General features: G+C 37.8%; 1 protein-coding gene across 9 annotated transcripts in view; it reads right to left on the bottom strand.

Annotated features, from left to right (window-relative positions):
• Positions 1–8,695, bottom strand: part of KCNJ16 (potassium inwardly rectifying channel subfamily J member 16) — a 48,650-nt gene extending 39,955 nt beyond the window's left edge. For 3 of the 9 annotated variants that reach the window (XM_070483511.1, XM_044744224.2, XM_070483521.1), the window contains exon 1: positions 8,556–8,585. The gene's annotated coding sequence lies outside the window, so the exon portion shown is untranslated. The other 6 variants (XM_014839671.3, XM_070483517.1, XM_044744222.2 and 3 more) reach the window with 5 other exon arrangements.
• Positions 8,696–13,943: the final 5,248 nt, after the last annotated feature.

Genomic DNA, 13,943 nt, shown 5'->3' with positions numbered 1-13,943 from the left:
AAACTTATTAAAATATCTAGAATACATTTATTTTTCAGTGTTTACTTTTAAAAATAGAGGTAACCTAATGCCAGAGAACCAAAATGAGATCCTGAAAAACCATTTAAAATTTAACACTTTCAAAGCTTATTTGTGTGCATTAATCTCACTTTACGCTTGTAAAAGAGGCAAAGCAGTTCTATTGTAACACATACCAGAGTGAATCAAGATTCTCTCCCACCACATGGTTAGCTATTTGGAGGCCAGAACTATGCCTTAATCATTTGTTTTATATTCTGAACGGCAGGTGGTATATTTGGATTGTATTTATTTAGCTAAGCTAGGAGTACATGCCCTAGAAGTCCCTTCCCTTCATAGTTCCGGATTAGCCTGGGCCATGAGAGACATTTTGCATGACATTTTTAAGGTGGAAGGGAACAAATAGCCACATTCTTTTTACATCAGAAGGTTGGCGTAGGGCATGAGGCACTGTGGCAAGTCATGAAAATCGTTAGTGATCTGCTGGCTCACGTTGTTGGCCTGGGGCAGCAGGCGAACCCACAGTTTCTGCAGTTCCCACTGGGACGACTCCTCCTTCAGTTTCTATGGCTCCTGGGTTATATGAGGGACGGCACCAGATTCCCTTGCTGGCCACTCCCATTTTCTAAGTGACAGACATGGGCTCCATTTCATCCTGGTGGCTTTCAGCTAATCTTCACTGGTTCGCATTTGTTGTCTTCCTCCACTTCACATCCATCTGCCTTTCCCACTACCTGCCTCACAGTTTCAGGCTCCAGAACCAGATGTAGAAACAACAGCTTCACATAGATTGTGTGAGCCATTATATATGTTCAAATCTTATCAGAATATTATGATAATTATATATGTAACAGGCTCAATCATCAAGGCTTAATCAGAGAATCAGAACCACTAGGGAAATTCATATTTATTTTATATATGAGGAAAATGATGATAAAGAGTTATTTACTGTCAAATAATAATAAGTGTATAATGATGGTAAGACAGAAGACTTCTGGGGCCAGCTCCATGGCCGAGTGGTTAAGTTCGCACGCTCCACTGTAGTGGCCCAGGGTTCGGATCCTGGGTGCGGACATGGCACCGCTCAGGCCACGTTGAGGCGGCGCCCCACATCCCACAACTACAAGGACCTGCAACTAAGATATACAACTATGTACCGGGGGGGGGGGGGGGTTGGGGAAAAAAAATATTGGCAACAGTTGTTAGCCTAGGTGCCAATCTTTAAAAAAAAACAGAAGACTTCTGACTTTGAGCCCAATGTTGTTTCCACTGCACTATGGTCCCTCTTTTAGTCTATCTACTCATCCCTTGGTTCATAGAGGAACTGAGTCTGTGTAGATGTACTCTTAAAACCATCTTAAGCACTCTGTCCAACTGTGAAAAGATATTCTGACCACCTACTCCATACAGAGTGGCATTAAGTTAACACTAACGTTTAACTTAATTAACCATTAACTAACCTAGCAATTTAGGACAATAAAAGACAGGGAATGGTCAGCTTCAGAAGAAAATAGAACCATGATAAGCAATTACCAAATTCTTTGAGTTAGAAATAGTTTTATTTATTGGAAAAAACTACCTTGCATCAGAACCAAAGAGTTCTCTATAAAGTAGGAAAAACTCACTAATTCGCTTCTTTGATCTGTTCTCTGTTCTCCCCATTTCTTACTAAATCCTCCATTTGTAGAATCAGTCCCAGGTAATGGGAAACTAGCTCAGTTTTAGAACTATGGTCCCGAGTAATTTTGGAAAGAAGGGTGAACACTACAGGCATCCTTCCCTTGTACCTGGGTTGTACCTACTTCTTTATCTCACTTATTACCACTCTGCCTCCATCCTCACACCAAGAACCCTACATACTGGTCACAGGGAACTTCTCACATTTTCCCAAACCTGTTAAATTCTTTATAAATTAGGCTGAGATCTCTCTTTATTCAAGCTAAAACCCAAGTATTATTTACACTGTAAAGCTTCCCTCAATTCTCCAGGCACAGTTGGTTTTTCTGCCTGTGTTCTCCTTTGCTAGGCTTTGGCTTTTCCAATGGGAAGGAACTGATGGATTTATCTTTATATACCTAGTACCCAATGGAATGAGTGTTGTACACCTACTTAGAAGAAAAGAGGTTCCATTGTTCAATTCATGAAACCACAGTGTAAAAGATGACAACATTCTGTTTACTGGCAATGAGGTTACTGAATGCTAGTATTTTGATGCCTAAAATAACCAGGTTTCACAATACTGTACTAACGGAATAGCAATTATCATGGTATTACTCTGTGAACAATGAATACAGTCACATATTTTCCACACTAAAAGAAGCATGGGGACTCTGAAGAGCTAATGTCTACAAGACACAATTTTAGGCTTCTCTGCCTCGCCTCCTGTCTTTGCTCACTCTGTACTCCTGCGCTTCTGTTGCACAAGCTGCTCCAACAGATCACAATCAAATTCCATGCAGAACTGGAGAAACAGTGTCTACTCTTTACACCAGCAAAGAACGGGAATGAACTGATACAATTGTGCAGGAGAAGCATGCAAAAAATATTCTGCCTATTGCAATAGAATGCATTGAAGCATTATTCTGATTTCTACTGGTCTTAATTCCTGTAAGCGTAAAGTACCACATAGTTATCTTCTGTTTGATTTTTTTTGAGTCTGCTTGTTTGTGATTTTGCTTTATTCAGTTTCATTTCTCTGAATATTTCTTTAGCTTTTAAACTCCTAATGCAAATGGTGTAATCTTATCTTCAGCTCAATATTGTTATCCGATACTGTTAAATAAATCTCTAGTCACAGGAAATGAAACCGCCTTCTATTCCCACAAAGCCTAAATTTAAATATGTGTAACTCATAAGTCTTAGATAATTTGCTCAAATTAGCCATACTACTTTCTCCTAGAGTTTTATCTAACCACCCACAAGTTGACTCAATTCTGACCCAAATGAAAGGCAAGCTAAACATACAAAAGGGCAGGCTTCTTGATGTAACAATCCTGGTGTACAGCTCATAGTCTCTGATATTCTGGCAGCTTCTCAAATTTTAGCTGCAAATCCAGGGAAGGACTGTACTGGACCGCCTATAAACAGAACTCAGTAGTACATTATGAGAACACTGAAAGGTCAGTTAATGACCTCATAGCTCATCGGGAATGGCTGAGTGCGTCTTCCAGTTAGTTGGGGAGAGCTAGTAAGCTCTTGTTCAGCAGACTCAATGTTTTCGCTTCTGTATAGGAGAACCTTGAAGCAGAGATCTAGTGAACAATTTTTGTGGTTCAGCCATTAAGCCAGGTGCCTGTTTTGTGAGGTTACCTTGGAATTCTTTTCCCAAAGTAGAGACAGAATGTCCTGAATTACCCATTGTTTGGAACAGTCTTACTTGAGATGAGAAGAGTACATAGTTGTGAAAAGATTGGCCAAGTTTGTGGGTGAGTAGATATTTGTCTGGGGCAAAGCCAACTAACTAATCAAGTAGTAACCTAACCCAAGAATTTAGTCTCGCAAAAATCATCCTTTAATGGTGCTTCTCAAAATTTTCCATTAAAAAAATCCTGAAGAAACAGAAGAGAAATGAGCACATTATCCTTCTTCCTACCCCAAATCCTGGAGAATCTGAGATCATAACACAAAGGACTGGGCCCAAGCTCAAAATATTCCAGTCTTATGATTTTTCTTTACAATATATGCAATATACAATATATACTAGCACAATATATGATATATACAGTATAAGCTAGTTTTGAATTCTGATGTACATATATATATGTCACAATATCTACATTACAAAAATAATGATTTAAACTGCTTATCAGTTAAATTATTTAATTCCTCCTACTCTCCATCTAAATTGTTGGGTTAAACGAATTCTTCTAAAAGGTACACCATGCTTATCTTGTGGCTTCTCGTAGCTCCTGGCATGTTGCTACTACTGTGAACACAGTTATTTGGAGTCAGGACTCATACACATGAAAAATAAACCACATGAAAACATAGGAGAGAATATATAATAGCTGTGAGATATGGCACAGAAAGTGAAGTTAAGGGAAGCGGGGACAATGCAATTAGAAGGTTGGACTGTGAGAGTCTTTTAAAATAACTTGCTTTTTGTCTCAATTAAAAGAAATCATTTTCTCTTTGACCAAATAGCATTAATCAAAAGCTGTAGCACTAAAAATGCTACATTCTATGGAATTTAAAATGTATATAACTAGTAAAGTACAGTTCTTAATTTCTTTTACAGAAACTGAAGTTTCAAACTTATAATGTTTAATAACTGTACCGCAAAATACAATCAGGGTGAAAAATGCCCTATGTTACTGTGATGGTTAATATCATGTATCAACTTGGCAAGGTTATGATGCCAGTTGTTTGGTCAGACACCATTTTGAATGTTGTTGTGAAGATATTTGTTAGATGTGACTTACATTTACAATTTGTAAACTTTGCTAAAGCTGATGACCCTCCCTAATGTGGGTGGGCTTCATCCAATCAAAGACTGAGATTTCCCAAAGAAGAAGCAAGGAGAAGCAATTCTGCCTCAAGACCGCCACATAGAAACTCTGCCTGAATTTCCTGCCTGCTGGTCAATCCTGAAAATTTTGGGCTCAAGACTGCAATATCAACTCTGACCTTAATTTTCAGGTCTACTCTACAGATTTCAGACTTACCAGCCCCACGATCATGTGAACCATTCCTTAGAATAAATCTTTCTCTCTCTATATATCTCACTGGCTCTGTTTCTCTGGAGAGCCTGACTAATACAATTCCTTAGAATAAATCTCTTTCTCTCTATATATATCTTATTGGTTCTGTTTCTCTGGAGAACCCTGACTAATACAGTTACTAAGCTGTAGAGGAAAGAAAACAATAATTGGAAGAGAACTGTCAGAGTGAGCTTCTGGCAAAGGAAAATCTTGTAAAAAAAGTTCACAGTAAAAACAATATCTCAGTATCTAAAGGTTCTGAATACCAAAAGAACACCCAGGACCACCCCCACCATGCCATAAACTTGGCCACTGCCCTACTGTTTTCCTGGAAAAAAAAGGTTCAATTGGTTGATATGCTAATCATATCTTATGCTATCAAGGTACTAGGCCATTGAATTTCCCTTAATTATTTATAGATTTGCCTTTTCCTGCCAGCTGGAGGGCAGGGACCAGGTCTTTGTCATCTTTGTATCCAGACTTAATAAATGATTATTGACTGCATGGGAACAGGATTCACATTTAAAATGGAATATGATGAAAAATTAAAATTTGCCGTAATGAAGTAGACTTTTGGTCAGGTTTCTAGAACATGCTTTTTTCTTTTTTAAAAAAATAAGGAGGAATAAATGAATGTTTGTTTTTAAGTTAAAAGAATAAATCTTACGGAATATAATCTAACGCCGTGTAACCATTCGAAGTCTTACTACTATACTCATATATAAGTAAAATAAAATTTGGAATTGAGGTGATATTTCTGGAACATGTTAAGGTAAAAATCACACTCTTTATGCAGAATTGTTGGATAAATCTAATTTGGGGCTGTTTCTTACTCAGATGATTTACTTTTTTCAATCGTCCTTTACATCTGAGAACAGTTTCAGGTCTATTTTTGGAAGAGAGTGAATACGGAACCAAGGTAACTAGAATAAGTTGGATTTAAAAGTGAAAAGCCAGGGCCGGCCCAGTGGTGCAGTGGTAAAGTTTGCACGTTCCGCTTCAATGTCCCAGGGTTTGCCGGTTCAGATCCTGGGTGTGGATATAGCGCCACTTATCAAGCCATGCTGTGGTAGGCGTCCCACATATAAAGTGGAGGCAGATAGGCACGGATGTTAGCTCGGAGCCAGTCTTCCTCAGCAAAAAGAGGAGGATTGGCGACAGATGTTAGCTCAGGGCTAATCTTCCTCAGAACAATAAAATAAAATGAAAAATAAAAGTGAAAAGCCTCTTTAAAATGCTATATACATTTCGCATCTGAATCTTTGATTTCAGAGTAGAAAACAAACTCTGGAGTGACAGGAGGAAAAAACCTGATCCCATCTTTTTCACTTAAGAGCAACTATAAGAAAAATAAAGTCATCTACCCCTTATGTTTAAATAGTTGCAGAGGCCAGGATACACAAGGCCTGAAGAATGATGATAAAAAGAATTCTCTTCCAAGTCTGCTGAGGCTGGCCAGCTAAGAAAGCAAGAAGCAACAGTTTAGTAATCTCTGCATAGGAATCCTTCAATGCAATGCATTTCAGAGTGTAGATAAGCCATTTTTATCCCAAAGGGGAGCTCTCAGGCCTGGAAATTTTAACTGAAAACAACCTGTCTGAGTTGATTTCAACCTTCTGCATTTATTTTCAACAGATGCTGTGGACTAAATGTTTGTGTCCTCCTAAAATTCATCTGTTGAATCCTAACCCCCTCTGTGATGGTATTAGGAGGTGGGGTTTTGGGCAGGTGATTAGCTCATCAGGGTGGAGCTCTCATGAATGGCATGAGCTCTCTCGTCCCTGCTGCCATGTGAGGACACAGTGACAAGACATCCCTCTATGAACCAGGAAGTAGGTTTCACCAGACACCGAATGTACTGACACCCTCATCTTGGACATCCAGCTTCCAAATCTGTGAGAAATAAATGTTTGTTGTTTAATCCCCCAGTCTGTGGTATTTTTGATACAGCAGCCTGAAAGGACTAAGACAATATGCATCTCAGTAGGGCTGCTTGTTTAGAGCCCTATTCGCTGGTTTCCAACCCTAAGAAGTTACATGACTTTCCCAAGATTTCACAGACAGAAACTGGAAACTCTAAGCTTCATCTATAAAATGAATTTAATAGCTCCTTTCAAATTTGAGACAAAGATCCAATGAATATAGAGTTTAAGCATCCAGGACATAGTAAGCACTAAAATGCTTATTTCCCCACCCCATCATAAAAATATTTATAGTCTATGTGATGCCTGAAATAATGAAATTTTCCATCGGCTATTCCTAAAGTTAGATTTGAGGCCACTTTTCCTAGTACAAGGAAGAAACACAGAATACTCGAGGATGAATTCATAGGGGACAAAAGTTGAACAGTTTCTCCAAATGAAGAGTTTTACAAATTCAAAAAAGAAAAGGTTCCACTAAATATATGGGTGTTTTGGTACCAAACATTTACTTTAAATATCCTTTATATATCAATCATTTTCTGCAAAACTACACTTTTTGTCAATTCATAATTTTCAACTGATTTATGTCCAAGTCTTAACTTGGACTTACCACTAACACGTATAATGGAATAAAATATTTTTTTAATAAGCTTGAAAACTCTTATTCTCTCGAAAGTCAAAATATACTTATTTAGGAAAATGCATCAAAATAGCATATTGAGTGCTCCTCCCACTCCAGTCTTTTCTCCCAGTTTTAAATGTTGTCATGGTCTTGTTTAGTATGAGATGATGTCTTGGATTTACCACAATTCTCATGTTCTAAAAATAAACTTAAACAGGAATTACATCTATTAGTTGCTCTATTTCCCTCCTGTCTGTCGCTTTCTCTTTCTCTGTCTCTGTCTCTCTGTCTCTCTCCCTCTTTTTCTCTCTCTGTTGATTTGAACTGAATTGAACTCTGGACCCTATGCACTTTTAAACTTCTTTTTGGCTTAATTTCAGGAAGTTTTCAAATGGTATTCTACAAAACGTTTGTGGTTTAAGCCCTAGAGAGAGGTTTGCCTACATTTTCCAAGGTAAAGTGGCAAAGATACATTAATACGTATTTTTCTCCTTGAGGATCTGACTCTTGTAAGAGTAATACGCAGAAGAATTACTCCAGTCTTATTTTCCCAAAGACCTTTCAGTTCATATAACTATATGAGTATAATGCACATGATCAAAATCCATCTGGTTTGTAGAAAAGTTTTAGTTTACCACCTACATCCACCAACAAGGGAAATAATTCAACTAGATATGTGAGAGAATTCATGGTATCCAGCAAGCAAAGATCAAAAGTCCACACTTTTCTGCATAAAAAATCAACGACAAAAGTTCTAAGATTTTAATGGACAAGAAAAAAGTTCTCTACTTCTACTTATGTTAAAATCAGTCTAGAAAAATGGATTCTTTTATTTTCTCTCATTATATACAATTTTCAGAAAAAAATAACCTGTTTTTCTTGAAGTTTTTTTTACGGGGGTTGTAAATGCATATTTCAATGCTTGAAGCTATGTATTCATAAATGGATACATACACACAAGATGTAATAATTTGCTTTTGAAAGAAATTGTGGAATAAGGTCACTTTTAGAAATCTACATGTCTAGTGGCACATATCTGTTTAATAGACTCTGCGAAGACCAATTTGAAACTACTTTTGACCAAAGCTTCAAAAGAACTCAAGGAATATAACACACTGACCTCTACTTAAAGCACTTGGATAGGAAATTAAATTATCTTAATTGCATTTAATTCAACATTGATACTTACATTGCTGGATACAGAGCATTGCTGCTCTCTAAACAAAGAGGCCAACATGAGCAAAATATAGGCTGAGTGACTTTGTAGAATAACAAAAATAGAGCGAAGCTTACCTTTATTCACTCTCCCCATAGAAGACCTATGAACTAGGTGCTCACAGCTGGGTAATGGTAACATTTTTGCTTGGTTAATAATAAAGAGAAGAAAAGCTCCAGACACCAGGAATCTGGGTTAACCATTGACACTGGTTTGTTCCTACGGTTCCACCCTGGGAATCTACATAGGTAGCCCTTGGCATCTTATAAAGCAGGTGATAGCCGGTCAGCTGAGACTGAGGTTACCTCACTGCCTCTCTGCCTCTGGAGGAGGTACAGCGTGAAGGTCATTCAGGCATACCATGACTAAGTTTTCGTTCCGCCAGCAGTACAAAGAAGGAAGATTTCCTGGACCAGAAATATGCTCAACAATGCCAGTAAGTGACTCAAATATTTACAAACAGGTGTGTTGGAAGCTAATCTACAGAAATGCTCATGTCACTTTCAGACTTTCTCTGGGCAATGCAAAGAAACTCTTTTCACCAGAACTCTTTATCTACATTTTAGGGGATGAGGATTGAGATTGCGTGACAATGAAAACTGAGACAGGACAACTGGAAACAGCTAAGCATCCATTCATTCCTTTGTTCAACATGCCTTTAATGGTTACTAATCTTGGGCAGCACAGTTCCAAAGAAGCAGCATCCACAGTTGAAGCCCTGATAAATGGAAGAGAGAGATAGAGGCTGGAGGGTCCTCCCTCCCCAAACCCCAAGAATCAGAGCTTAAGACAGAGATGACAAATAAAACACAGACTGTGGCCCAGATCCAAAATGTAAAGTCTGATTGTTCCTCTGCCCCAGCAATAGGTTCCAAGGGATTAAATGAAATGTTAAGGTGGTCATGTGGTCAAGCTAGCTGATCAGAAGTCAGAAAATTGAATGATGAGCAAAGAGGTGATTTTATAATGGTATAGTCAAGAGAAAGGTCCAGAAAATGTGAAAAGCAGCCACAAGGAACTAAAGAAATAACAATCCTAAGCACTTCAGAACCTGGGGGAGCTGTATCCAGGAGAGCTCAAAAGGAGTATCATGCTGGCAAGGAATTAGTAGTTTTCTTTACTCTAAAGAGCATTGGTAATCGGGGGTCAAGGAGGCCGCATCCAGTTTGGTTAACTTTCCAAATTTAGGGGGGCCACTTCTGGTTCTGACCATAGTTGCTGTTTGAGGGTTGTTTGGTTTTTGTTTCCATTTTAAAAGCATGAACATTTGAAGGACAAGACTGGATTTCAGTGTTGGTGCCTTCACTTACAGGCTTTGTGACATTGGGAGCTGCTTAACCTCTCTGCACACCTATCTTCTCATCAGTAAAATGGGATAATAATAATAAATACAACAACAACACTGACCTCAGGCAGACACTTAGACACTGTTAACTGTCACTCAGGTTTTGACATTCTGATAGGAGTACATGGTTTGCAATCTGTTACACAATAACAGGTAGAAGAGTTTGAACCCTCCAAAGGAGCTATCTTTTCAATCACCCATAAATGCCAGGAAAGCAGCAGACCAAGAGGTTAACTCTTCTGCCAAGAAATTTGAAGGCTTGAGAAATGTTTCCATTTCCATGTTAATCAAGGCAATTTTCATTGTGGTTTATCCATAGTAAGACTGAGTTGGTTGTTTGAGTATTATCAATTACTCTGCTCAATTACTGGCTTGGTTGAAAGCTGAGCTCCCTTCAGTAGTGTTTCATCTGAAGGGACTTTTAAAAGAACGCAACCACCACAGTACACATAACTTCTCTGCTCTCCAAGGACAATTTCAGGAAAGGTGGCTTTGTTGAGTGTTTGGATTGATCTGAGAAGATGAGACATCGAAACACAGCATAGAAAATACCACAGAGAAGAGCAGGACAGGAGGCAAGTTGGGGAGATTGGACGGCTTCCCAACTCCAACTGAGTCAGATCATCACAGCATGGCTTCATTCCTTTGTTTGAAGTAAATTCCCAGAACATCGACACACCCATACTCACATGTAAGTAGAAAAACACTTTCTAAAGCCAAATAAAAATGATTATCTGGATTGGCTTCTCTGTTGTGTGTCTATGCCTCCTAAATCTACCTTAACTGAAAATTAACTTTCTTGAAGTTCAGCTTTGGTGAACTGGAATCTCCTCTGAAACACAGAGAGAAACTGAGGCAAAATTGGAGGAGCATATTTGTTTTAAGATGTATCAGATAACAAGATGATGAGAGAATTCATTAAGTGAATGTAAAAACTTTTTGATAAATAATTCTCTTTTTCAATAATCTGTACTTCATTGCTATTCAATGACTTTAGCAATGGTCTAAAAAGAAGTTAGACTATACAAAGGGGCTCCCTGTTGTATGGAATTGAGGTATCACTACTCGAGCTCTGTCCTTCGCAAACTGTTTTTGTTTGGTCCTCCTGACTTGTGTTTCTTATGACTCGTTTTACGTTTTCAAATGGTGGGGAAAAAATTAAAAGAAGAATAATATTTTGTGATGTGAAAATTATATGAAATTCAAATTTCAGTGTCCATAAATAGTTTTATTGAAACACAGCCACGCTCATTCATTCATTTACGTATTGTCCATGGCCTGTTTCACTTTACAAGAGAAGAGTTCAATGACCCTCAGAATCGCAACAGAGATCATGCAGCCCTCAAAACCTAAAATATTTAGTATCTGGCCCTCTACAGACAAATGCTTGCCAATCCTTGAGCCAGCTAAACCATACAATTGACTCTTCTCCAAAGACAGTGTTCCTCTTTTCTGATTAATGATTAACATAGTTTAACTCCAGGTCAACTGAATTTCTATAATCTAAAATCCTGTCTTTCTACATACCATCCAGTCACACCATAGCATATCATGATTATGCTTCTTTGTTTTTACCCAAAGGATTTAAAAACTTATGTCCACATAAAAACCTGCACACAGATATTTATAGCAGCTTTAATTATAATTGCCAAAACTTGAAAGGAGCCAACACGTCCTTCAATAGGTGAATAAACTGTGGTACACCCAGACAATGGAATATTATTCAGCCCAAAAAAGAAATGAACTATCAAGCCATGAAAAGACATGGAGAAATCTTCAATGCATATTACTAAATGAAAGCAGCCAATCTGAAAAGGCTACATAATATGTGACTCCAACTATATGATGTTCTGAAAAAAGTAAAATTATGGAGACAGTAAAAAGATCAGGTGTTGGTGGATGGGAAGGCAGAGGGAGGGAGAAATTAATAGGCAGAGTACAGAGGAGTTTTACAGCAGGGAAAATACTCTGTATGATATTACAATGATGGATATATATCATCATACATTTGTCCAAACCCATTGAACATACGGCAGGAAAAGTGAACTCTCAGGTAAACTATGGACTTTAGGTGATTACAATGTATCAACGTAGGTTCATCTTTGGTAAAAAAAAAAAAAAGTACCACTCTGGTGAGTGATGTTAGTAACAGAGGAGGCTATGCATATATAAGAGCAGTGGGCATGTAGGAAATCTTTGTACTTTCCCCAATTTTCTTGTAAACCTAAAACCCAAAAAAAATAAAATCTTAAAAAAGAATCTTCACTTTCCTTCAAGGTTCCTTTTACTAACTCCTTCCCTGCCTACTATAAACACCAATTCATAGTTTATTTTAAAAATAATTTTTAAAAACAATAAACTTTTTCCAGGCACCAACCCTCTCAAAGTATGTATTATGGTTCTTTGTTGAATGTCTCATTTCCTTCACCAAATTTTAAACAGTACTTGGGTCAGGGTTGACTGAACCTCAACCATCTTTGAATCTAACAAAGTGTCTACCAGAAAGCTGTAATGCAAGTGATGCTGAGGAATGAATGCTTTTCTTAATTAAGCAAGCATACCATATTTGGGAGCCAAAATACTTAATTTTTTTACTTTTCTGAACTCTTTTCTTCAGTCATTGTCTTAAGGAGCTTCCCTGGCATTCCTTGTCCAATTCTCACCTCTTAGGTCTCCAACCAAGACCCTTTTGCTGCCTAAATCCTCCACTCAACATGATGATTACTAGGTCATGCCTGGGTTTTCTCTCTTTCCATCTTCCTAGCTCCCCAAATTTTCTTTCATTGTGTCTCATTTACATTTGAAGGATTGTGTGATTTACTGTGTTTCAAGTTCTCCCAAATGTATGTCATAGGAGGCCAAGGAAAAAGGGGAAAAAAAGAGTTAACCTGAATTTCCTTCCTCAAGAGAGCATCCTGCAGCATTTTTGTAAGATGATGCACAATATTCCAACAAATGATTTACATAAAAATGGTGAAATGGACTGACTGTATCATCATTTGAAAGATCTTGATACTGTTGAATCATGCTAACAGGTTAAAAGCTGCATTATCTTTTCCAGAGGGGAAAAAATGGGAAGAGTACCTTTAAAAATCTCTGTCAGATGTTAAAGTTATGCATGTTTATTATAGATAATATGAAAGTGTACAAAAAAAGGAAATAAAAATTAATCACAAACCTCAATTTCCTAAGGCAGAATTATTGCCAGTCTTTTTCCCTATTGTTTTAAGATAAAATTGAGATTCAATTATATTTACGATTTTGAATCTTGCTTTTTAACCTTTGTCAAGGAGCTCTTGTTTCAATGCAAAAGGATGCATTTACTAATCATGGAATTCCCAACATTCAGGAGATGCAAGTTGTGCAGATCTTTTGGAGCACGTGCGCTGGCTAGCTAGTCCTCCCCAATCATGCCCACATTTACTGCTATGATTTACCCTATGCTGTGGGCTAGCTGAAACCATGCCTTGAGAGAGTTCATAAACTGTCAATCATGCCACAAATGTACGGAAACATTTGAAGGTGTGCCCAAACATTAGGTAAATCCTATTCCTCTGCAAGAAACAATTGTAAATTGAAAAGTTGTTACTCCCCTCATGGAAATGAGAATTGCGTCAAAGGTGACTGATTGGATCTCAAAAGATGCCCTCATTTTCAAGACTATTTGCTTTTATTAATTCTGTCTTTGTTGCCTCAAACCCCTAACTAACTTCGTTATCACATAGATTACTTCATTAGGAAATATTTGAGGGAGATTTGTTTACCTGAATAATTTCCTCAATTCTTTTTCAATTTTTCATGTGGAGGCATAATCCTTCCCTCCTCTCCTTGGCCCCTGTACTCTTTCAAAATTGCAGGAATGAATTGTAAAAAGGAAGGTCCTTGTTGCTTCACACTCTTCCAAGACATTTTTTTCTAATGCTTTCCTTCCCCCCAAATAAGAATTAAAAGTGGTTTTTCTTTTGACAGCCGGTTACTAATCCCACCTTAGCAGGAAGGAGAACAGGAAGCCAGCAAAGGAATTTTCCATTCCTATGTCTCTCTTAATTTCTTTCCACATCAGGTACTTTTCAAAATCTAGACATTTCCAGTGAGTCTGTATATCTTCTTGTTTGGTCTA

Source organism: Equus asinus, chromosome 13 (genome assembly GCF_041296235.1).
Source record: "Equus asinus isolate D_3611 breed Donkey chromosome 13, EquAss-T2T_v2, whole genome shotgun sequence".
Classification (NCBI taxonomy): domain Eukaryota; kingdom Metazoa; phylum Chordata; class Mammalia; order Perissodactyla; family Equidae; genus Equus; species Equus asinus.
This window is presented reverse-complemented; position numbering and strand designations above follow the sequence as displayed.